The sequence below is a fragment of the Pteropus alecto genome, unplaced genomic scaffold (genome assembly GCF_000325575.1).
Source record: "Pteropus alecto unplaced genomic scaffold, ASM32557v1 scaffold87, whole genome shotgun sequence".
NCBI lineage: Eukaryota > Metazoa > Chordata > Mammalia > Chiroptera > Pteropodidae > Pteropus > Pteropus alecto.
The window spans coordinates 4,197,393-4,224,662 of NW_006443225.1; the positions used below are offsets into that span (position 1 = coordinate 4,197,393).

The 27,270-nt window shown below is 36.3% G+C and overlaps 1 long non-coding RNA gene across 1 annotated transcript; it reads left to right on the forward strand.

Annotated features, from left to right (window-relative positions):
- Positions 1-6,427: 6,427 nt before the first annotated feature.
- Positions 6,428-24,933, forward strand: LOC112472602. Its single transcript, XR_003043729.1, has 4 exons — positions 6,428-6,735; positions 10,927-10,992; positions 21,345-21,436; positions 24,803-24,933. It is a non-coding gene; the product is annotated as an uncharacterized LOC112472602 (long non-coding RNA).
- The last annotated feature ends 2,337 nt before the right edge of the window (positions 24,934-27,270 follow it).

Sequence of the window (27,270 nt, forward strand, 5' to 3'; positions counted from 1 at the left end):
CCTAATTTGTTGCAATCATATTTATTTGGAAAGAGTTAAAGGAGCTGACTAGGATAATTGTGAGACAAGTTAAATAATTTAAAAGAAATCACTGTTGGTTATTGTACAGGAAAATCTCCAGTATTTTTCTCCCATTTTGGGGGAAAAAACAAGTTGATTCTTCTCTGTGAGTCTTTTTCCCTCCCCCCCCAACACAAAACACTTCATTCTTGGTCACTAAGTATGCGGAGGGTTTTCCCCACACCAGCCGTTCTCCACAATGCCAGGTGTATGTCCTACCGTTTAACTCGGTTCTGACACTATCTACTAGGTGACGGCATCCAATCCCACCGAGTCAGGACTTAGCCTACAACACGCTTCCACCACCATCCAGTGCTAATCGTTAGTGGTAGGGCCCCAGGTCGGCCACAAATTCTGCCTCGTTTGGCTACAAATTGGAGGTTCCCATGACCTCCACCTCATGTTCGATTAATTTGCTAGAGTGGCTCACAGAACTCAGGGAAACACTTTGACCAGTTTATTAATTAAAGGATATGAGAAAGCAGACAGATGAACAACCAGATAAAGAGATTCACAGGACAAGGTCTGGGAGGGTCCCAAGTACAGGAGCTTCTTTCCTGTGGTGTCGATGTGTTCACCAACCTGGAAGCTCTCTGAACCCCATACTTTTAGGGTTTTTATGGAGGCTTCCTCACATAGACATGATCAATCATTAACTCAATTTTCAGCCCTTCTCCCTTCTCAAGAGAATGGGGGAGTGGGGCTGAACATTCCAAGCTTCTAGTCATGGCTTGGCCTTTTTGGTGAACGACCCTCATCCAGGAGCCCAATCAAAATTGCCTCAGTAGAACAAATGAAACTCCCATCACCCAAGAAATTATAAGGTTTTTAGAAGCTGTGAGTCAGGAACCAGGAGCAGAGACCAATAAATATTTTCGTATTATCTCATAGTTATAGAAATCAATTATAAGAGAAAAGCAAACTTTATAAAATTATAGTTCAGTTCGAATAGCCATCAGGATAGGTTAAATCAGTATATCAATTATTGTTGCTGAAATTAAATTACTTATTGAGAAATTATAAGGTTTTTAGAAGCTGTGAGTCAAGAACCAGGAGCAGAGACCAATAAATATTTTTGTATTATCTCATAGTTATAGAAATCAATTATAAGAGAAAAGCAAACTTTATAAAATTATAGTTCAGTTCGAATAGCCATCAGGATAGGTTAAATCAGTATATCAATTATTGTTGCTGAAATTAAATTACTTATTGATTGCAAACAAGGGATTCCTATTTTATTAATTAAGCAAATGTTTTCTTTGTAATTTAAAAATTTTAAATATATTTTCATTTGCTTTTTAGAATAAGTAGTTCATGGTATATGTTAAAAATTTTAATGTTCATAAAGGTACAAAGTGATCAGTGAGTCTCCCTCTTTCTTAATCCTTCATACTCCAGTGCTTCAGTTATCAAGTCAGTGCTTTCCATGTATTTCTAAACACATAGCTGGCAGAATTATGGATGGCATGTCAAATGTTGGAGTCAAGTCACACTAGAATAAGCTAGAAAGCTAGACGGTGATGATTTGAAAGCAGGGTGTTTGAAAATGAAATTTGTTATTAATTATTACTTAATTAAACACTATCAGACATGTATTATACTAAGCCCTTTATTTAGCTCATTTTATTTAATTCTCCTAATATTCCTAAAAATCATTGTTCTTTTGATGCCAAGAAAACAGAGCTGCAGAAAAGTTATGTAAATTTCTCCTGTTCATGCAGCTAGATGAATGTGAAACAGCGGTTTTAAGCAAAATTAAAATTACTTCAAAGCATTTAATGGTTAGAAAATACTTCTAAAAAGAACTTTTTATGGGTTAAGTATTTATTCGACAGTAGAAATATGATGAATTTCATAACATATCTGCAAATTCACAGACACTCCATCCTTATCAAGGGATGAAGTGTCTGTCCCCTCCCCTCAAAACTAGATGGGCCATTGTGACTTTATGAATATAATGTGATAGAAGTAACATTGCATGACTTCCAAGGCTGCACTAGAAATGGCCGTGTACCTTCTGGAAGTTTCTGTTAGAAGAACCCCAGTTGTCCTTGTCTCTCAGCCACAGCACCAGAGGTGTGAGTAAGGAAGCTTTGGGGATGACTCAATACCCTCTAACTCCGACTATGTGAGAGGTCTTGATAATTTAATAATTAATAATAATAATGATAATAATAATAATAATAATAAAATTGTTATTTTTAATCCACTATTTTGGGGTGGTTTGTTATGCAGCAGTCCATAATGGGAATAATGAACATATATAGAGATAGAATGGAGTCTCGAGTCAAATGATACTTAATCGTACTTTATCTCCCTGGATTTTGTTTTATCCACATAAGACCTTGCTAGAGACACAATAATAACAATTTAATATGACTTTTAAAAATAATGAATTTAAAAAACCTCACATGTTCAGCTTTCTATTCTTCAGTACCAAAATCTTCTGCTTTTTGATTCGTTGCCTATTCTCCAAGTTATGTCTGAATTGAATCCCCTCAGCAATGATGGATTTAGTTCTGTGGCTTCTCAGTTTGAATTGCTTGGTTGCTATGCTCTCATCTGTGATGGTCGGCAGAGGCTGAGACTAACGTTGTCCAGGAAGATCACTGTGACATCAATAATCATTTATTTCTTATAAAAGAGCTCAAATTGGTGAAGGAGTGTGGCTGCATAGAACAGAGAGTACAGCTATGAAAAGCACAGTCAGTTTTTATGTCCCTAGCATTTTTAAATTTGTCCTCTTTTTTTTTTTTTTTTATCATTCTTCTAACCCAGATCTAGTTACGTGCTATGCCAAAAGATTTTAAAGTTAGACACTGGATTCTGACCCTGACCTCTTGGGATTTTTACTTTCTCTTAGGCTCTTCTTGGTAATTTCATTCTTATCTAGTATCCATCTTCACCTCAAGGCTAGGAGTCTCCAGCCTTTGAAAACATGTCTTACTTTCTTTGCATCTTTGCATCTAATTTTTTATGAACTCAATAGGTCATTATTGAGGTAATAACATAATTTGGAGCCGCGATTTGGATAATAGCGATCATTAAGTATGCAATGACATAGACAAAATGTAGATGGTACCATCTCTGTATTTGTCCCTTACATTCCTGGAAAGCTCCCAGGGCTTCCAGTCTACAAAATACACCTTAATTGAGTGCTGGATGTCCATGATGTTGCCCGGTGTTATGCTGGTTAGGAGCACTGTTCCAAGAAGCAAAAACCACCTTGAGTTTATATGGACTCAGAAAAAAAGGTACTGGAGTACCCAGGAAGGGAGATATCTGAGAATGGCTTCAGGAAGAGTCTGGAACCAGACTCTGGGATCCTCTCTTTGTCTCTTGTCTCTGCTCCTCTCTGGGCATCTGCTATCCCTCCTGTCTCTATGAACCAGCATTTTCTTTTCCTCAGTTACGTCATAGAAAACTTAATCCCAAGCTGTAGATTTTCTCTAATATCTTATTAGAAATATTCTTCAAGGCTGCATGAGCCTGGTTCATTTCCTCAATGGCAGTTATTACTGTAATCTTCACCAACAGGCGCTTGACTACCTCAAAGCTTTGAAAGAGATTGGGAATAGAAAATGAGAATAATAAATCTCAAAACCATTGTGAACTAGTGAAGACGAGAGAGGCTCTACACTTTGGGAAAGCTCATGTTCATGTTGTTCCTAGACAGTGGCACCTCTTGGAGTCAGGAGGTAACCAGGAAAACTGAGAATCTAGAGTTTTGGAGAACCCATAATCGAAAATTGAACTTGCCTATATGTCCAGCTCCATCCTGTAGACCAGCTGTGTACAACCTTTTTGGTACCAGGGGCCGGTGCTCCTATGAGAATTCAATGCCTGATGATCTGAGGTGGAGTTGAGACAATGATGCTAGCGCTAGGGAGTGGCTGCAAATACAGATGAAGCTTCGCTTGCTCTCCAGCTGCTCACCTCATGCTGTGTGGCCTACTTCTTAACAGGCTACAGACCAGAGCTGGTCCACAGCCTAGAGAGGATCTGGCAGGAATAGGTCTGAGTACAAAGAGTGGTCCTAACTCATCTTTCCATATGGTTAATGGCAAATGGCTATCAAGAAGTTAATTTTGACTTCCTGTCTCTCCATCTATCTTATCAGAAGGTGATGTTGGATGTGAATGAGGACGAGAGGATAGAGAAGCAGTGTGAAGGTGTGAGCTTTAAGCACCTACTTATGTAATGTAAACATTGCCCTCTTACCTGATCTGCCAATTTCAGCAAATTTCTTAGTTCCATTGTTTGAGCATGATTGTTGGAAGCCCACTCTTGGGATTAAGGGTATGTTCCTGTGCAATGGGCGTTGTGGGGGGATTGATGCTGAAGGAAGTAAACCTCAATAGATAAGGCAAGAACGAGTAATCATGAATGCTATTAAAAATGTTTTTCTAATAAAAATGATGGAAAATTCCTGGTTAAGCAGGTTGCTTAGCTGCAACATCTTACTTAACTTTGAATATATCTTATATTCAATGTGAAAGTCAATGAATATTACAATAACATTAATATGCCTTATTTCCCAAACTTTTTGATTGATAAACCTTTTTATAGGTTCCACACCATACAATTTAGGAAATATTTTAATGTTTTGTATTTACAACCTCCATGTAAGTTTATATAGAGACTATTCAGCAAATGGAATCACCTTAGAAGCTCTCTTCACAGGGACTCTGGGCCAAACATTTTGGCAGCGGGCTAATCCACTAACGTCGGTGCTGCCCTTCACACCGACATCAGCAGCAAAGCGCAGCTCTTAGGAGCTGGCCATCACTCAGAAGCAAGGACACAGTTTCTTAATCAATACCCCTCTCTAAAAACCATTTAGTATCTAAATGAAGGCATGGTGCAGATATCTGTTTTACTCTGTTCTGCATAACACCCAATCTATTACCTACAAGCCTGAGAATGTTTGGCTCTCCAATGCCTCTGCAGACCTGGAAAGAGTCCACATTATGAATCAAGCAAGTCCAAAGCCTGATTCCGCAAGTCCTGCTTGGGCTGTAGCACCCCAGAGAAGGAAGAAGGGATGCCTCGTCTCCCCGGAGCCTCTGGTTTACTCTCAGGCACTTTAGTTGTGGAACATCCTGCACAATATGCAGACTTCTAGATACTTCAACAACTAGCAAATACTATGTTCCATTAGGCTGACTCATTTCTCAAACTCTGAGCACCTCCTACTCTCACAGAAATGATTCCATCCAGCCTCCTCATTATGAGCCTTATTTATATATGCTCTAACAATATTGCCAATTCCTTTTTTAATGAGCTTAAATAGACATCTCAAGATGAAGCATTTGCCTTAGCAATACATATGCCTTTGAGCCTCCTACACACTGTATAATTCATGCAGTTTTTCATGTGTGAGTATCTAAAATTAAAGCATTCTGCCTGTTCTTTTCTTGAAATCTTTCTCATTAGCTTAAAATCTCTATGGCCTCTTCATTTAACAAATATTGACCAAACTACTATGATTGAAGAATATAATTATATCGAAACCTATGTTTGCCTGCTTTCCAACTGCTTCCTCTACCCCTAGTTATACCCATGGTGGTCTCGCTCCATACTAACACTCCCATCTCGTGTGTCTGATCACATGCACAGCCCATGCCTCTCACCTCCACACATGTGCTTCCTTTGCCTGGAATGCTCTTCACTGACACATCCCTGAACAATTTTGTTCAAGTAAGATAGTTTACCAAAGATACTTTGATTATCTTACACCACTTGTAAGATAAACATGCATTCCAGACACTAAACCTATCCAATCCAGTTTTGTGGATCTGTGTCTACTTTAAAAGCATCCTGCAGAGGGATGGTGATAGCTTGGAGTCGACAAAGGCTTTGCGATTATGAACTTGTCTTTAGGATGGATGGGGCTCAAGTGAAATTTTCAGTTCCGACAGAGATATGATTTTAGTGATATGAACACAGGCTTTAAATGATGAAAGTTCATCTAAACTGTGTCCAAACTAAAGCCACTAGATGATGAAAGCTTTAGAAACAAGTCTTATTTCTCACTAATTTGGTTGTGCAGAATTTAAGGAATGCTAGATAAAGCACCACTCAGACTTAAATGGTCAAAGCAGTAGTTGGTTGGCACAATCGTTTAATTCATGCAAATCAAAAAACAGTGACAACTGCTGTGCTAACTGATTGAATCCATCACTTGAGCAAAGTTGCTGCTGTCTGTTTTTTTTTTTCATTACTTGAATAATTAACAGTAGCTCATATTTGTCATACACACACACATAGATGGTACATTCCTCCAGCATGAATAGTTCTTTCTTAAGTGTGGCATCTGACTAACTGCTATAGTTACAAAATCCTTTCCTTGCCGTCAGAGGCTATAGTTGGAGAAAGCAGAGCACTAAACAGATTCTCAGATTTGTCAGTCTGACCAGAACTGATCTGAGAAAGTGGACAGGGACCAAATCAATAGGGGGGACAACACATTGACCAAACAAAAATGTGTGTCTTACAGTCCAGAGTTTTCCATTTCAGACAAATGAGAGGCTAAGATGAATTCAAGCAAAAGCGAGATTGAAAAGGAAGTCAGTTCCTAGAGACGTGGGGAAAGAATGAGAGGGATTTATGAGAAGAAATATATGAAGAGGTTAATAGTTACTGCACGGATGTGAGATTTCTCAGAGATACCAGGTAAGGTAACATAAATTAGTAAGTAGTAAAAGGAACTCTTCGATATGATACATCAAGCAAAGACATTCACCTCAATTGGCATGACTGTTGTGGCATCTCAGTTAGAGGCCCATCTCTGATGGCTCAGCTCTGGTTCATCACACAGCCATTTTCTTCAGAACGCAGTTGCTTCAAATTCTAATTATGAAACTATTCGGACCATCAATAATGGTGCAATTTTGGTTAAATATGGAAAAATAATAACTCCTGCCTTCAGTTAGTTATATTCCATCTAGGATTGCCTCTTGAAAAACTTTGTTCAAGATTGGCTATCAAAATCTCATAAATTTACCCTGGAGAAGATAGGCTTCATTCTTCCTAATTTAAACTGGTAGGATTTTACATATTCGCAATTCTTATTTCATTAATCTCCACAGAATTGGAAGGAGACTCAATTTTGGCATCCAAGAAATATGAATGCATGCAAATTCAGTAGTTGTTATGGATTTAAAAAAAAAAAAAAGTGTGACGAAGCCTCGCAGACACAAGTAATGAGATGCACACTTGAGTTATTTAAGCCAGTAACCGGCAAGGAAGATATTGAGGAAGATGCATTGACTCTCATATATCTTTAACTTTAGAACTGGAGTATCTGATTAAAAACTTGGAAGTAATCAGGATAATGAATTAAAAATGAGTCAGCATCCTGAACTTATTATCTATGTATTCAGGCTACCACTTGAACCTTAAAGATCCTTAGTTAACAAAAAGAGAAAGAAAAAAGAAAAAGCAAATCTGTTGTCCTCTAATAATTAACATAACTGGGCCGGGGTGGGGAGGGGGAATTAGCACTTCAGATTGACAAGTAAATTTAGATATGAAATGAAAAAATGAGAATCTCAGAATGCCTTCACTGGAAGGGGCCTGACCTCTTATTTAGGAGGAATGTGAGGGTCCCCAGCTGGGCTAGGAAGCTGATCTGACAGAAACGGAGCTAGGTAGGAGCCAGGGTCTCTCACCTCCGTGTCCAGGGCTCCATCTACTATCACGTTACTGATTATTGCAAAGGGGAGGACTCGTCTTCTTAACATGCTGTCAGAAAAGAAGTCACTTGACGCTTACTTATGCAGTGTTCAGATACTAATCTCTAAAGAAAAAAAAAATGATTCCCTTTGATTCAAGGAGAAGGATGTTCAAATTTTACTGCTAAGTAACTTGATGATGTACTTAAAATTTTGATATTTAATTTCCTTATCGGGGAAAGTAGTGGCTTCTTTACAGAGCTACTGTGAGGACTAAATTAGATAAGATTTATGAAGCATCTACCACAGTGCTTGGTTCATAGCCAACACTCAGTGGATGTTTCCTTCCCAAAAGTAATCTCAGAGGAAACACTTCCTATCAGCTATTACATTTGCTTGAGATATAAAATATCCCAAATAATAGACTACGGATAAACATATAAACCCAGACCTTAAACAATGAGGGTGAGTTTTAAAAATTTATTTGGGTAAAAATACTAGATCATCTTGGAAAACAACCTTAACTGTGCTATATTTCATCCTTAAGTACGGTATCTCCATTGTCGAATTTTAAGTTTGCCTTACTTCCAGGGATAAGACAGTTTGGCGTAAACTCTATTTTTGAATGTGAGAGATTCTGCCTGGCACAGAGATGCGGGCTCAGAATTTTTTAAAGTCCTTCCAGCAAACGTTTCGTCTATGGAAGCAAACTTGAAATTCTCCAGCCTGTTATTATCTTAACTCTAGAACATATTAATTAACAGATCTGGGTTGGTTGCAAACTGGATTTCTCATACTACATTACATGTTTCCAGTCGTCTCTTCTGTTGACTTTGTTAATGGAAATGCCATTGCAACCAGTGTTACTGTTGCTTTTAGTACATGTTCCAGATGATCTGACACAAATGCAAATGAACTTCAGATTTCTTGCAAAATACAAAGAGTCTCTGACTAGAGATCGTTCCTTGATATTTTTACTATGAAACAGTCACAATGGCTACTGTTTTTCAATATCACCAACAGTTAATTGTTGGGTATATCTGACACCCGTGCCTCTCTCTGTATCAACATAAGATCATTGGAATAAACACAAAGACAAAAAGGTTTCCGTGAGGGCGCAAGATTTGCAATGCCCCAGTAAATCCTTGGTATATTGCTCACTCAGTGATCTTGCCTCAGATTCTTTACTCATTACTAATGAGAAAAAAATAGAGATTCAGAGATAGAAGAGACCATGGCATTCTCACAGATTCATCCCTCAAAGGACAGTTGAGGAAACTGAAGTCGAATATGTGTTTCGGCTGAAGTCACACAGTGTTTTTGAGACAGGCCAGACTGCACTCCAGCACTCACTCTCCTGGGACTACTGTGTACACAAGGCTAAGTTACCTGCTTGCACAGCTGGGTCTTCCCAGTCTCTTGGGTGCATTCTTCTTCCTTTGTGGGCCTCCTTCAGAGTTAAGCTATAAGCCCATTTTTCTCTCTATGTGCACTCCCCTTGGTGATCTTTTTCATCTCCTTAGCTTCAAATAGCTTCTCAATGCAGACATTCCTTAAGTACTGATTTCTAACCCCGAACTTGACTAATCATCTTTTAAGCTGGAAAATCATGAAAGCCCTACACACTCCAGCTGTCACACATTTCTCTTTGTGTCCTTGATAACTCTTGCACTGGTTCAGCCTCCACAGCTTTGTCTGTGTCTTCGTTCTGCCTGATAGGTTTTTTCCCACTTCCTACTTGTTGAAGTCTTACACAGACCTCCGTACTTTTTTCAGAAAGATTTCTCAGGTGTTCCTGATTCTACCATTCCTTACCCATCGCTCCTGAGTACCCTAACTGCTTTTAGAGCAGCTTTCTTCTCCATTAAATCTGTGGTGCGGGGCACTTCAATGGAGATGAATCAAGCTTCTACATAAACCAGACAACAGGTATTGACTGAGGTATTTACTCTGAATTATGTGGAATCATAGAGAAAATGAATTCTCAAAGTTATATAAAAGTTATTAAAAAATCAAAATGAAATTATTAACCAAAAGTCCATTCATGCCTGAGGTGTTCCTTGAGGAATACCCTTTCTGACAACTGATTATTTACTCGAAAAGAAACCAAAGACATTTCATTGCTTATAGGATATAATCTAACTTGACCGGTGATATTGACCCATTTCTCTCTCTTTTCTGTTTAAATTGCTTTGAATTCACTGGTAATGAAACCTTAGTAAATCAATCAATACAGTGTCTCTGTTTCTATTGATTTGAGAAAACTGTTCTGGTAAATTATTAGTCTTTGTAATTGAAATAACTTTTAAAGGACAATTATTTTGTAATGTATTTTTAAAGTTATTTTATAATATGATAAATATCTTAAACTACTTTAAGAAGAAATGTTAGAAATCAATAAATTCAAGTTGGAGTTTGACATTAAATAAGCCCTTTTTATTTCTATAAAAGTATGTAATTAAATGTCCTAATGAAGGCATTTGTAATTAGATAACTTTGAGCCATGACAGGGTCCCGGCAATAACTGTGAAAGGTCTGAAATTTTACCCTACCTGCCAGCTAAGAAGTTAGCCTGCCAGTTTCATAGATGCTGGCAGATGACATGAGACTCCTGCCTTAGAGACCAAAACAATTTATTATTAACAGTGATAGCAACAGACAAAGTATCAGCATTTTAATCAGTTCCCCAGCTACAAAAAAGGCCAAGTGATCCTGCCCATGCAGTGAGATATATTATAGGAGAAGAACTTTAAGCTTGGCAAACTCAAATCTTTTATAATGGGTGGTAAGACTGCCTGAAATTGTGTTGGAGGAAGACATTATTTTTCTTAGATGGTAAGGAAACCTGCCCTCTGCCTAGAGGGAGACTCAATCTCTATATTCCAAAACCTTTCACTGTATAAACAATTGAAAAGAGAGCCTGGAACAAATAGTCTGTGTCTCTGCTTACAGGAAATGAAAAACAAAAAAAAACCATAAAAGACCCATGGAGAATTATCTCCCAACAGATACATATGAAGATACTTAAAATTTGAAAGTAATTTTCTTAATTAGAGTCATCACTTTGAGTTAAGAAATATAATTGCGTTGGTGAGCATAAATATTTTAATGAAAGAAAAATTTTTATATTTCTTGAGAAAAAATTTCTTATGAAGACAGACTCACCATTTTTATTCTTTGACTGATAAAGGGGAAAGCTCAGAAGGTGCTACTCCATGACACATCTCAAAAGGGGACCACTCACAGCTCTAACACGGTAAGTCTAATTCCAACTCATTTTGTTTCTGGAGCCAAAAGCAGGTAACTTACTGGTTTACAGCCTAGAGTGCTGCTGCCCTGAGAGATAGAATTGTTTTGGACCATTCTGGAATGTAACGTTTCACCCCTCTCCCTCAATTCTAACACTTCTGCATCCTCTGCTCACACACCAGTGTTTATAAAAACACACACCACATATACGTGCTACTGTAAATTCGATCACTCTGCATCATATTCTATACCTTAATTTTGTTGGCCACTCAACAATATATCTAGATATCTTATCAATAAATATCAGGTCACCAAGTACCTCTTTACAACTATCTGGTATTCTGTTATATAGATGCATTTAAAATTTAATCAATCTCTTGTTGATGGAAGTTGAGGATAATTCCACTCTTCTGTTATTAATAAACAATGCTTTGATGAATATTTTTAAGCATATTTTTGCACAATTTCTATATTTTTTATAAAACAGTGATATTTAAATTCAACTGTAAACATAAATTAACATTTTTAGTAATATTTATATAAACAAAAAAATGAGTCAAAGCCCTTAGTTTTTGAATGAGTTTAATATTATCATTTTCTGTTAACAAAATGCAAAATTGTTTACCTATGTAAGGTTTTGATTAACTTAATGCTGAGATGATTTCTTTTTAAACAAATTATTTTTCCTCACACACAAAAAATCATTTCTCTTATGTGGAACTTTAACAGATCATAAATATTCAAATCCTTTTTTTGTACTGTATTAAAAATAAAAATTAGTGAAGGGCCAATGAAGATATATACAGTAACACATTTTCTTCTATTCAAATCTTTAGCTTAGAACTTTCTTTGCCCATACATATTAATCATTCTTATATGCCTCAGCTAGCTTTTGATTCAAAGTGATGGTTCATTAACCAACAGAACTTTGCAGAAAAAAAAGACTATTAACCAATATCACTTGAGACCAGTAATTTAGGGAAGAACCAAAGAATTAATTAACACCTAAGAAGAATCTTGCATCTTTTACAGATACATTAAAACAACAACAAAAACAAAAATGAAGCCTTGATGGTTGGTTCACTGAGAAGTCAAGCACCCAGATTGCTTATAGCTGCCAAGAGAGTACAGAATTTGATTCTTACCTATTCCTACTCTGACAAAGGATTCCATCACTATTTATTAAGAACAATATCAGTAGCTTATTGGCTTCCAAACTAGAAGCGTGACTCAAATTAGAACTGTCCATGGTAAATCCCAGTTTATGAATGGTCTCCAGAAATATATACACTTTAATGCAGGGCAACAGTAAGTAGACTATTTTAAAGTATATAGGAAGGTTGGAGATGTCAGGAGAAGCCAACCTCCAGAAAGATTTCTCATCTCAGCTATTGAAACAAATATGAAAACTGTGGGACTGCTTATCTACCCTCCGTGAGAGCTGTGGGCACAAAGTCAACATCCTGGTGTGCAGCTTGGTGAGAGGGTTAGATGGTAGGGGAGACGGAGGCTGCTGCTGCCTGCATGTTCCCTGGGGAAGGACAGGACACATGACTTGCTTAAACAGTCTAGAGGGACGTCCCTGCAGAAGAACCTCATGCAACTGTTTTCCTACAGTGGAAAATTGCTTCCATATATTGATTAAATTGTGTTGTGTAATGTGTTTTGGGTTTTTGTTAGTGATGTTAAATTCTAACTATCTGAATATGAATTAAGGTGGCCCTGAGAAGTTGAGAGTGCCTGACATAAATGAAAATAGAAAATGTCAAGACAACATGGCAAAGATGATTAGAGAAAATATTCCCATTGACTTTATTATGTAATTAGTTCTTTGTTCCCATTTTGTCTTAACTTGATCACACACCCTGGAGGTGGCTGTGGGTGGTAGGCTGGGCCGGCAGGCTTTCTTGGGCTCAGATTCTCTTGTTTTCCCCTATTGTATACTGGAAGTCTCATCTCTTTAAGCCAGCAGAATACATGCGAGAACACTTCCATCATTAGCAGCCATATGCAAGTGATAAAATCTTTCTAAAATTAGGTATTATATATTCTATTACTTAAAATCCAATTTAACAAAACCTTTAAGTATATGCTATTTATAAATGAATGATTAAAAGATAAGGATTTTAAAAAAACAAATGGAGCCTCCCATCTATAAGAATTACCTTGGGGCTCTCCTATGACTGAAACGCTTCCCTTTACATTTTCCCATCTTTTCATGCTCTCCCTTCTATTCCTTTGCTATTTCTTAAAATGTTTAGTAAAATTTATTTCCAAAAGGACATGTGAACACTTTTGTAATACAATACATATCTGTGACTTAAAAATCACACTATAGATTTAGTTTGCTTAATTTAACATTATCGCTACTCCTGCCATTACATGCTTTTGTTCACTACTTTTAGATCTTTGGATGGCCTTTGTATCTTCAAATAATATACTTATGCTTTTATTTATTGTCTCAACAACTACAAATGGCATCTTTTAATAGAACACCATGTAAAAGGGGATATTACCTTTGTTTTCCTTGTTTCTACCTCTTTTCTCCATTTTCTCTTTCATTAGTACTTTGCTTTTTCAGCTCTATTGAGATATCATTAACAAATAGAAATTTAGTACATTTAATTTGTACAATATGATGATTTGTTATACATATGCAATGTAAAAGTGTTTCCACCAATGAGTTAATCAAAACTTTTATTCCAAAACTTTGGTACGTTGTAGCTCCAGTTTCATTTGTTTCACGATTTTTTTTTTTTTAATTTCTCTTTTGATTTCCTCTTTGACCCACTGGTTGTCCAGGAGCATGTTGTTTAAATTCTATATATTTGTGATTTTTCTAGTTTTCTTCTTATAATTTATTTCTAATTTGATACCATTTTGATCAGAAAAGATGCTTGATATAATTTCAAATTTCTTAAACTTGTTAAGACTTGTCTGTGGCCTGACATATGGTCTATCTTGGAGAACATTCTAAGTGCATTTGAAAACATATATTCTGTTGCTATTGGAAAAAATGTTCTGTATACGTCTCTTATGTTCATCTGGCCTAATGTGTAGTTTAAGTCCGATGTTTTCTAATTGATTTTCTGTCTGGATGATCTTTTCACCATTGAAAGTGGAGTATTGCAGCCCCTACTATTATTGTATTGTTATTTATTTTTCCCTTCGGGTATGTTAATATTTAACTTATAAATTTAATGCTTCGATGTTGAGTGCCTAAACATTTACAAGTTGCTTTTCTCTTGCTACTTTTAAGATTCTCTGTCTTAACAATTTAATTATATTATGTTTCTATGTGGATTTCTTCAGAGTCATCTTATCTGGTACTCTCTGTGCTTCCCAGATCTGGATGTCTGTTTCTTTTCCAGGTTAAGATAGTTTTTAGCCATTATTTCTTTGAATAAGCTTTCTTTCTTTTTATCTCTCTATTAACTCTCTTAAATCCCTTATAATGCATATATCGATCAACTTAATGGTATTCCATAAGTCTCTTAAGCTATCTTTACTGTTTTTCTTTTGAATGATTGAATGAATTTCACTTCCCTGTCTTTGAGTTTGTTTACCTGTTGTTTTATGTGCTCTAATCTGCTTTTGAATACCTCAATTGAATTTTTCAGTTCAATTTTTATGTTCTTCAGCTCTGTGATTTCTATTTGGTACTTTTTAAAAAATTATCTTGTTGAAATTCTTACTTACATCATTCTTCTAACCTCAGTGAGCGGTTTTATGACTGCTATTTTGACCTCTCTTTGGCTACTCACTTATCTCTATTTCGTTGAGATCAATTGCTAGAGATTTACCTTGTTCTTTTGATTGAAACATATTCCCTTGTTGTTTTCTCCTTCTCCTTCTCCTTCTTCTTCTTCTTCTTCTTTTGACTCTCTTCGTTGGTTTCTGCACATTAGATAAAATAGCCACCTCTCCCAATGTTTACTGATCCACTGTAGGAGATGAACCTCATCAATCAATATGCCCAAATTCCTCGTTGTTTCTCAAACATTTGTAATTGTCTACACCACCGTCTTTATTTTTAGTAGCTCTCAGTAGTTAAGATTAGTCCAAAACCCATCTACGCCCCAAAGGAAAGATTTCTGTCACTTAGATGCAGGCTGATAAAAAGCCAAGTCTTTAGGCAGCATCTGGGAAAGTACACAGTTAAGTCCTTTCCAAAGAGAAACTGGGAGGTGGACATTTTTGTTTGCTCCCTCTGCATTGAGCCTAGGTGTATAGCCATGATGTGGTGCTCCTGCGCCCATTTAAAAATTGCTGCTTGGTTTGCTATTGCCCCATGGGACTTGTGAATGCAAGCCTCATTGGCTATCAGATCTAGGCAATATGAGGGCTCATCCTTTGGGTGGTAGCTGTAAAAGTTGGGGTGTTAGATATGTGACAAGCTTCTTCCAGGAAGATATTTGGCAACTTGTTTTTATTGTTGAAACAAGCCAGAGGGAGAAGGTGAGAGCAGTGCTCACTGGCTCTTTTGGGTCTGGAGAGGATTGCCTGAGCACTTGTGCCTGCTAATTGGAACCTGGACCCTCAGGCAGCAGCTTGTAAAGTATGCAGTAAAACCACTTCCGGAGTTAGAGTGGGAAAAGGGCATTTTTGCAGCTCCCTCTGCATATCCTCTGGAGGGATAGCCATGATGAGTTCTCACATGTGCAGGCATTAAGAACTACTTCTTCATTTGCCAGGGTCCTACGATTCTTTGGAAGGAAACTCCATTTGCTGTTACAGTGTTTGGGGGCCTGTCCCTTGGATGGGAGCCTTGAAAGCTAGTGCCCTAGAAATATGGTCCAATCCCTTTATTCCTCAGAGAGAAGCTGGTAGATGGGGATTCTCTGAAGATTGTATGTCAGAGTGCTAGGGGTCGGGTTTATGGCAAGAGTGTGTCTCAGCCTTTCCTACTCATTTCAGTATGGGCATTTTCTCATTTGTCCAATGTATAAGAGTCACTCAACTAGTTTCTGAATTTCTCTCAGAGGGAATCGCTTTGTGTCTAGCTTCCATTCCATGCATCCGTGTGAGGAAGGAAGTTTGCGAACCTTCCAAGTTTGTCTCTCCATTCTTTCTCCCTTTTGTTCCTAATCTTAAACTAGCTTCTAAAGTCTGTTTCCACCAAAAATCTGTTTCAAACTTTCTCTCTCCTAATTCTCTGACAGGTTGTTCCCAAAGCACTGGCCACTGCCATTACACAAACACATGTGCCTCACTACTAGTTCACATGAATAACGCTTAACTTATGAACTGTATCAGAATCTGAATAATTCCTACCTTATTTCCCTGTCAAAGTACAATTGAGGTAGTGAATATTAAATCCTCTTTTTACAATCTCTGGGGGCTTATGCAGGGAAGCACCTGTGTAATGTTTTCTTCCCAATTAAATTCATTTTCTTTATCCGGCATGAAATATTTTTTATTATAAGTAATCAGAGGATTATACCCTACCAAGACACTCGAGAGACCAATAAAATTGTAAAGAAAAAAATTGTCTGCTTTGAAAAACATTGGTCTGGGAAGCTTTATGACCCTTTTATACTTTGCCAGCCAGAGATTTTGGCAGGTTTCCCATTAACTTATAGAGCCCAAGGCCAGTAGAGTCTGGAGTTGCCTTGATCTAATTACGGCAGGATTTAAATTTGTGCCCAATTAAAATGAACAGTGTTAAAGAGTGGCCTTCAGCTGCACTTGTAGTGGAACAGCATTTACCAGCAGTGTACCAAACCCCTCAGAGGGAAGCAGGCTTAGTCTCGTGTGAGTGTTCTTCTCTATTTCTAGGTAGGCTTATGCATAGTTCCTGTGTTTCCATTGTGAAAATGGGTTTGGATAATGGCAGCAGTACTTGTAGAAAGGCTAGGTTATAAAATTGAGCTATAATTTCAATTTTCCAGGTAGCTGTGGCCAAAGTAGACCTGATTTGTCTAGTTAAAATTGAGTAGACCGAGTAAAATTATCCCAGGAAAACAAATGAGCATCCTGTTTTGAAAAGACTTCCAAGGAAGAGAATCCATTCATCCACCTTTCTCCCTGTGTGCTGACACTGCCTTATATAAACAATCAATCTGACTTCTGTTCATTCATTAAATTTCTAATAAGACACTCAAAGCAGCAAAACATTTGTAACGTTAAAATACGTCCACTAAGGCTTATACTAGCATCACACTGTAGGTATTCAATAAATATTTCGAAACTAAAGGAAACATTAAATGAGTTCCTATTGCATAGAATTAGTCTCCACATACAGATAAATGCAGCTTAGCCTAGTTCACACATACTTCCTTGACCTAACCATTTTTTACATGATCTTGTACAAGTCTACTATATTAGAAGGTTATTATTTTCTTGTGGGTCACTGGTTATGAATTATTCTTCTCTCCCTAGCTCAACCTTGTAGAAATGTAAAACATTTTCATTAATTTAACAAATTAAATGTTTACCATATGCATATGGTGTGCTTGATTCTGGGGACAGATGATGAACAATATTGAAATGACCTTGCAAAAGACTGTAGGGATCATACAGTCTTATGGAATAACTTAACAGCTGTCAATGACAGATGAACTTAACAGATGAACTTAACAGCTGTCAATGACAGAACCCTGATAGCTGCCACACTGGGTGCCATGTTTGCATTTCAGACGCATGAAAGCTATGTGTCATCATCTCAGTTTTATAGATGGAAAAACTGAGGCTCTGAGCATAAATAGACTTTCTGAGATTTCACAGCTATTAAATACTAAAGCCTGTCTTTCAATCTTATTCTATCTCAATAGTTGCTCTTCAATGTTTTGATCCAGATGAAACAGCATAGTAACTATACATTGACCCTTGAACAAAACAGGCATTAGGGGTGCTGATGCCCCTCACACTGAAAATCTGTGTATAACTTTTGACTCCCTCAAAACTAACTACAGTTGTCTCTCAGTATCCTTGGGAGATTGCCTACAGGATACCCCACGGATAACAAAATCTGAGGATGTTCAAGTCTCTTGTACAAAATGGCATTAAATAATGCATACCGTCAGCGCTTCACATTTGCAAATTCCCAAACATGGATTAAAAATATGTAATTTTTGATTCATGGTTGATCGAATCTATGGATGCAGAACCTGCAGATACAATGGGCTGACCATATATTTATTGACAAGATCAACATTGAATTGGGCCTGCACAGTTCAAACCTGTGTTGTTCAAGTGTCAACTCTACGTTACTTAGCCACTCACAACCCCTAGTTTTATGTAGGTCATTTATATCTCTGGAATCCTATGTCTACTTTCTACAGTAAAAGCCATTGCACTTATATAAAGTAGGCTTTAGTTTCTGAAAGTTTCTCCCTTAAATTATTGTTTCCCCTTTACCATAGGACACAAACAAAAGAGGAGAGAAATAAAAAAAATTACCCTAAGGAGAAAATATATTTCCTGGTTTAACATTGAAAATATATTTCCTGGTTTAACATCTTGTCTTTGCAATAACTCAAAATATGATCTCAAAATGCAGCTCTAACCAAAACACTATTATTTTTATAGTGTTGTATTTCTGGCATTGGAATTTGCATGAAGTTTTATGTCACAGTCTTCTCAACAAAGAAATAACTATAACTAAAAGAGAGTAAGAATTTTCCAAGATAAAGATTTTTTAAAGCAATTAATATTTATTGATCTTCAGATATAATTTTGAATATATTTCTTTCCATCAAACAGTATTTTCTTCAATATTTAGTCAAGTTTATTTTCTCACTTAGTTAATAAACATATTTTCTCATCTGTCACATAAATATGTTTTTTTCGAAACATTTTTTCCCAAACAATATTATTACGTTGGTGATGCCATTTTAGGTTATGATTTACTGGAAGATTCATGGTCTCCTTGATAGTGATGAACTTAACAATGTATTCAACAGAAATTTAATAAATGATGTTTTCTATCAATGATTAAATAATAATTATGATTGTGATAGTTGATTTCATGTTTCCACTTAAGTAAGCCATAAGGTGCCCAGATATTTGGTTAAATATTATCTGGAGTGTTTCTGTGAGTTTGTTTTTAGATGAGATTAACATTTAAATCAGTGAAGTGAGTAAAATAGATTGCCCTCCCTAATATGAGTAGGCCTCACCTAATCAGTTGAAGGCTTGAATAGAACAAAAAGACCAACCCTTTCATGAGTAAGAGAGATTTCCTTTTGCCTGACTAGGACATCAACTTTTTTCCTGTCTTTGAACTTGAACTAAAATACTGGCTTTTCCTGGATCTTGAGCCTAATGTCTTTCAGACTGAAACAGCATCTGTTTTCCTGGTTCTCAGTCACTCAGAGTAAAAGAGATTCCTCCTGAATGACTGCCTTCGAACAGGGACATATGTGTTTTCATGCCTTTGGACTTGAGTTGAAACATAGGCTCTTCCTAGGTTTAAAGCCTGTTGGCTTTCAGACGGGGATTCCATCCTAGATCTCCTAGTTCTCAGGCCTTTGCTTTCAAACTGGAACTACACTATTTTATATAAAGAATGATTACAAGAAATTTGCTCTCATAATTATGGAGGTGGACAAGTCCTGGGTTCACTGATAGTGTAGCGCCAGTCTGAATACAAAGCTTGAGAACCAGGAGAACAGAGACCAAAAAGAGCAAATGTTTCATTTTGAGTCCAAAAGCAGGAATACACACACACACACACACACACACACACACACACAGACACATGCACACATGCGACTAATACAATAATAATGATGATGATGATAAACAAGTTAAAGGTGTCTTGGTGGTCATATGGTGGTAGTGACAGTAGTTAGTTTAACTCATTAGACAACTAGATTTTTAACCCAAACTTTCAATTTCTAAATCTTATGCTTTCTGGGAAGAAGAAACATATTTAATTTGATTGTTTTAACCATCTTTCATTCATTCAATCACATTTGTTGCTAATTTATTCTATAAAAGATATTTTTGCAAGATCTTAATATATAGGAATTTTTGCCTACGGGTAATATGTTCTTAACAAAAGTAAATAATACATTATATAAGAAATCAATATAAGTAACAGCTATATAAAAGATGAGTGAAAAAAAGCAGCGAGTGATTATACATGAAGAACCAGGAAAGTTCAATAGTGTGGACATTGTTTAGAAACTAATGGAGCGAGAGAATACTGAGTGAATATCGTAGGCTAATTGAAGAGGTATGAACATACCTGGAGAGCGTACCTAGGATACAGATTTCTCAGTACTCCAAATCCTATTAAGATGAGACTATAAAATTCTTATTGAAGTCTTCACAAGTTTATAATTTCTGAAATTGTGTTACAAATTAAAAGGTAATGCCAGTTCATTTTTACCATAGAAAATAAGAAGATTGTTGACTCAATTGTAACACATTTCATGATCACAGAAGGAGTGAGTGCTCTTTTTAAACTATCAAATATTTTTATCATCTATATAAAAAATTCAAGGAGATGTACTAGGTGTAGCCTTCATTTCAAGCTTGTATAGCCATCTGCCTGGTCAATACAAATAAAAATTGTACAATATCCATGTAATAGATTTATCTTTTGCCAAAATTTCCAGGGACTTTCCAAGTGACAAAACAAATTTTTTACTTATTGCCCTCTCGCAACTTATAACACACTATGAAGTAAATTGTATTCTAAGAGGCAATTTGATGTAGAACCTTCCAAAATCTCTGTGAGAAACTTCCTATTATTTTGGGTTTCTTCCATTTTTTAAAAAAACACTCACAAGCAAATGGTTTTTTGAGGTACACCTCTACCCTTGGAAAATTCTCTGCAAATTTGTAGACTTGATCATAATCTTTCGAATGTAGGTGTTATCACAATGATTGATTAAACTAATTTGATGTAGAATGCACCCTGATGGCAATTATTAAAGTCTCCCCCTATTTAATCCCAGTATTGTTAAATAAAGACACTTTAAACCATTAGATTTTAGGGACTTATTTTTAAAGGTTCAGAGAGTTCAAAACAGAACAGGACAGTCTTAACCCTCAAAGAATGAAGTGTCAGAGGCAAATAAAGAATTTGTTATTAGTATGTAGTATGGTAAATACTAAAATATAGATATGTAGAGTAAAAGCCACTGTACTTATATAAAGTACAGTGGTCTGTCAGACCAAAGAAAGTACAGGGAGAATGATCACTTTAAGCATGTTGGGAAGATGTGGAAGGCTTTATGAAGGATTAATGCAGGAGATAGACTCAAAATGAAGCAAGTAACAACATTCTAGGCAAGGACAGGAGAAGTTAAGTATATGAGCAAGGTTGGTACATCCAACATAACTGGTCTTCCCTTATAATGTCCTGGTGTGTCATTTTGGTCTTTTCCTTTTATTATCTCTTCACAGGTTCTCATGTGGCTATCACATATGGCACAAGAAGCATGCAGTAGAAGTTACTCAATGATGTACAACAAATTTGAAGAGTTTGTACACATCCAGTAAGTCAAATTTTCTCCATCATGTAGGCACATTGGAGGTTATCTATCAAGGCATTAAGACAGCTGGAAAGGACTGGTGATTGCGTGGTGTCACTTCCCTGCTGTTGAGATGACTGGTCCTCCTCTTTCACAGAAAGTCTTCTCCTCCTGATAATGTCTGAAATAGCACTGTCTTGATTTTGTTGTTGCTTATAACTTTTATTCATCTTGATATTAAAATACTTGTGAGATGGATTATAGATTCAGGCTATCTCTCATTCACATTGTAATATGAGTAATTTTAGATTCTTTTCTCTTAGCAGCTTTTGATAGGGAGAAGGGGTGAGAGCATGAGGATATGGATTATTTGAAGGAGGGAGAGTAGACGGCCATGGTAGGTGGATTTGACTCTGAGAATTGGGTCTGGGAATACTTCATTTTTGGATATAAAAGGCTCTCAATAATATTCGTTCAATGAATGAAAAAATAAATAAATAAAATCTTAATAATTTATGATTGTGTATGGATCTCTGTCCAATGACTAGAAATTATTCATTTTATTCTTCTCTTTGACAACAGCCAAATCTCAGTTGAAGGAAAGCAAGAGGAAAATTTATTTGTAGGAAAAGAAAAATTTCAAAATTCCATCTTGATTTTTATCTTGTTACAAGACAATGTTTTCAAAAAGCCTAAGAGAAAAGGCATTTAAAATATAATAAGAAAAGAGGGCATAGCATAAAAATTAATGGAGACAAGTAGAATGCTAGAGAAAAATGTTTCAAGGAAGGAATTGATTCCTAAGAAAAACTAAAATACAGAAGACAATGATAATGTTAAATAATTTAAGGGACTCCTGATTTAAGGTACAGAAGGCAGGGCATAGCAGAGATGTTATAAGAGAACTAATAACTGCATTGTGTCAGATGGGTACTAGACTTATCAGAGTGATCACTTTGTAAGGTATATAAATGTCTAATCACTATGTTGTGCAAATCACTATCTAATGCAAATTCACTGGCCCAGGATGAGGCTGTGGAAAGGGTACCCAGTAACATTTGAGTTTGGGATTCTTTATAATTAAGGCTTGGAGATTATAAGGAAGAAAAGCTAAAGTTAATGTTGCAAATAAACAATTAATATTACCTTATCTATAGAAAAGAAGATTATTATTTTTAGCATTAAAAACTTTAACAAAAGAAATAATGTCTCATAAGATTATGTGAAAAAAAAAATCCTAACTCCTCTCTGCCTGGGGCAAAGAACCAACCAACCTCCTCTGTGTTCTCAAAGCACTGTACTTCTAACAATGAGGCAGCAGCTACTCACCACATTTCAACTGGTTGTCTTCAATGGATCATGCTGAATTGATGTGAATACCATCTGCAGGGAAGGGTCAAGGTGATAGTTGTCATTTTGCTTCCAGTCCCAAGAATAGTGCATGGTCCAGAACAGACACTCAATGTTGAACTGAATTAAAGAGTGGAAGATGTAGTAGAAAAAGAAGCTGTGAAGAGAAAAAATTACTCTTCCTCTTTCCTCTCTCTTCAGATTCAGTTTCCTTCCAAAATGTGCTCAAAATCCTCTATCAACATCAAACTTTCTCTGTTTCTGCTCCCACACCAGGCTCCTCCTTTTCTCACCACAGTCATTGAAGGAAGAGCTACATTCACTGTCTCCATGTCTTCACTGAGTCAACCCTTGAATCCTTAAAATCTGATTTCTGCCCCAGGTTGCATCTGAAACATCCCTCTTGCTGCTCCTATCAAATCAGCTTTCCTATCCTCTATCTCTACCTTCTTCTCTGCAACCTTTTATGTTAATGATCACCATTATATTAATCTCCCTAAACATGCACTATCTGCACTATTGCTGTTCCTTCTTCTGTTTACTGTACTTTACTTCCCAGAGCTCTTTGTCTAGTCCTCATCTGCTCCATGTACTCCTATCACTCTCTGGGTAATCTCTTAATCTCAGAGTCAATTCCAACACCCAAATCTAACATAAACTCTAAGAATCCACTAGTTACAATTATTTTCAAAGTCTGATCATATATTTTTAACTTTTCCCTAAATATCTCTGCTTGGATATGCGCTTTCAATTTAATAATAATAATAATCATAATCTGATAGTTATTGAGAACTTCTAATATGTCAACTTGTAGTCTATGTGTATGACATAATTTTCTTTTGATCCTTAAAACAACTCTAGAAGGGAAGTATACCACTATCCTTATTTTACTCATGAGAAAACTGTGTCAGAGAGCAAATAAATAATTTTCCCAAGGTGACACAGATTAATGGTAGAGTTGGATTATAAACACAGAAAGTCTGAAATTCTCCCCTGAATTAATTGTTCAACTCTTTAACTGTTATTAAAATTCTATTTCCCTGATGTAGGATTTAACACATAGGCTAAATGTTTGACTATTTCCAATACCTTACTCTCCATTTCATATTACTTATAAGCATTTCCATTTTGTTTAAATGCATTTACCATAGGTTTCTGTCATTTCCTACTATTACCAGTGTAATATATGTCTTCCATGCCCATCTCTACTACTACTGCAGTAGCTTGCAAACTTACCTCCAACATCTTTCTCTAAGCTTTCCTACAAACTACCATCCTATATAAAGCTTCTAAAGCATCACTCATATTACACCCAATGAAAAAAGCCCCTTGTCCACTAAAGCCCTGATGCCTTATACTGGCATTCAAGATTATCTGTGAACTAAACTACTATTTCCTAGAGTCTCTACCAAATTATAACTCAGTTTGCCTTACTTCATGTAGTTCCCTCTATCTTGACTCATGTACTATCTTCCTGATTCATTCATTTATTTATTGCTTTGTTTATTTTTATTATCAAGCATTATGCTAAGGGATATAATAGAAAGATTTATAAGACATTGTCAAAATTCCATTCCAAAATTCTATTTATTCTTCTAGGTCTACCTCAAATTGTCACTTATTCAATAAGTAGTCCCTGATAACTCTAGTCAAAATCCTTAGAGGAATAAGTGAGGTGTTGAAGGTCAAGTTAGACAAATGTCAAGAAGAAAAAATGGAGCTATTTCTAATTCTAATGCCTTTAAAGATAGAAAGTGGGTGATATTTCAGTTGTCACTAGATCAGAGAAGATGATAGTCAATGAGAGGAAGAGTCTCAGAAGATTAGAGTAATTTCACCAGTGGGAACCTAGAGGGAGAAATTACTGTGAGGTGATTTCTTAAAACCAGATATGGAGAGTCAATATTGGGGAAAAATTAAAAATATTAATATGTAGATGTGGGGCTAAAGCGAAGGTATTCCACATTCCCATTGATTCGTTGATTCATCGGAAATCAAGATCCATGAAAGACTCATGTTAATATGAATTCAACTTTGTAGGTGCTGAAAGAGCCCCCCACCTCCCACTTCCTGGGAAGAAAGCTGAGGATGCAGCTGCTGCCAGGGGACACCCGGCTCCCACAGAGCATCTTCGTGAGTTCTCTCCAATAGGGACAGAGCAGAAGACATTAAGGAGAGCAGAATTCTGGACTTCAGTTTCCTTCACTTTAATATGAGGGAATTTATTTCATTTCTTGGACTTGAATTTATCTCTAGAAATTTAATAATTGGAGGTACCTATGTATACTATGAGTAAGGAAAACAAAAACTTGGAGTGTTTTGTGAAGCCCTTTATTCCTTGAGCTCCACAATCGCATAAGAATTGTCATAAGTTTCCCTCACTGTAGAATAGAAGTGAGTGGTGAGTAAAATTATAAGGTTTAACAATCTTGTTTCCATTCTCCATTTCCCATTCACTCTTTTAAGAAAGAAGATAAATAACTAAAAAGTTTGGCGATGTCCTGACATACATTGTTCCACATGTTTGTTTGTTTGTTGTGCCAAAGCCACACATAGTACTCATCCCTCATCTTCTAATGGAGGCGCTGTGCTTAATTCTTTACCTTTTACACCTGAAACTGGCAGGTAAGTTGTAGATGCCTTGGATGCATTTAGTTTGGAGTGGGAGACAAGAGCTCTGCAGAGCTCTTTAATCTGGCGGCCATGAAAGAATCTTGCTTTGGGAATTATTAGAAAAAAAATTCAGTTTAAATTGACTGTGGTCATAAGAGCACTGAACTGAGAGTCATGCAGCTGGGGGTCCATTATGGATTTTAGCGATGTTTCTGCTACAACTCATTTCATTTTCTTAGGCATGCCACACACTTCAAGTCTCATTTGTAGACTTGAGCTTATATCAGAATGTTTAGGTTTCCTCTAATGTATTCAACCAAAAATAATTTATTGAGAGTCTATTATATGCCAAGCTCTATGTTGGACACTAAGGAAACTGTTGTCACAATTGCTGATTGAACACAATAATCCAGTTCCCTCTTGGATAGAACAATCTAGTGGTGGTGTCAGGCATTAAAACAACTATAATTATAATTTTGAAGATGCCTTTTCATTGCAAACCTTTCTTTGTTGTTTTAACTTATTTTTAACCTATGTATGCAATTTTGAAAATAGGCCTTTGTAAGTTAGGCAACACAAGCCTAAACTATTCCTGACTTACTCCTTAGTACAGAGAATTTAAGCTCTTGAGAAGAGAGAAAAAAGTGGATTTAGCTACTAAGCCAAGGTCTGTGAACTTTAACATTTGTACTATAAACACTGTTTTCAGAGGTTATTGGATTAACTCAGCCCAATATTTCCTAGAATGGACATTTGTATCATCGTGTGTCGTATTAAGACTCGTCTGTTCCTGCTGCCCATTGCCTTTTCCACATGAAACATAACTGTTCTATCAGCACTCTGACGATGACAACTCTCAATTTTGTCTTTAAAAATCAATCTTTGGCATCTGTTTTATTCCAGTGGTCTTGACCTTGTTAGCAAATGTACAAAAATTGGATGGCACAAATTTATTCCAAACTTACTATTCAAAGTTGTCAGTTTTTTCCCCTGTAATCTAGAAATGTTGGGGGGGAAAATTCTACTGTTTTCTCTTTAATATCTATGGCAGCTTTATTTTCCTCACTCTTAAGTTCCAAAATATTAGGAAATGTTTTTCCTTAAGGGTTTCCCTTTATTTTCAGCTTTTTTTTTTTTGTAGCTGGATTTTGAAGAACATTGCTTATAGATTTAATGTACAAAATACCTTGTAAAGAGTTATGTGAAGTAAGCATAGCTTCTTTTCACTTGTACAGAAGGAGAAAAGGAACAAACGTGTAAGATAATTGTAACGGCAATTGAACCAAATTCTTCCAAGGACTTTTTGATGCCTCTGTGGCTCTTACTTGAATTTTCTGCATCTAGAAGATTCCAGAAGTGCCCAGATAAACCCTTGCATGTAGCTGGACATTATGTCGAATGTGATAAACCAAGAATTCAAGTGTTTTCTTCCCAGTAGACCAATTAGCTGGGAAAGAAAATATTTTTAGTGGACAAAGATACCTACCTAGTTTGTTTAATATACATTCACCCCAAATGGACTTAACAGTGTATCCATATCATTGTACTATTGTGTTAAAGAGTGTAACCCTAGTAAATGGAGAATATCCAAATAAGTCAGCCATTGCAGAAAGTTTTTTAAAGACATAGAATTTAATAGTTATAAGTGGCTTTAAAACAATCTCATTTTAGATATTTGTCTTACAAAGTACCATAAAGTAGATCTATTTTGCAATCGTCAGTAACACCTATCACAAGTCCGTACACTGAGCTTCAGTACTCTTGTGCTTTTCTGGTGCTCTGTATTCTTTGGGGAGCTAAAACGTTTTCTCCTGGACCAGTTTCTCACCTTGCTTCCCTCTTACTACTTCTAGGGCATTAATCATCTTTACTTCTTCCAAATAGAAAAACACTCT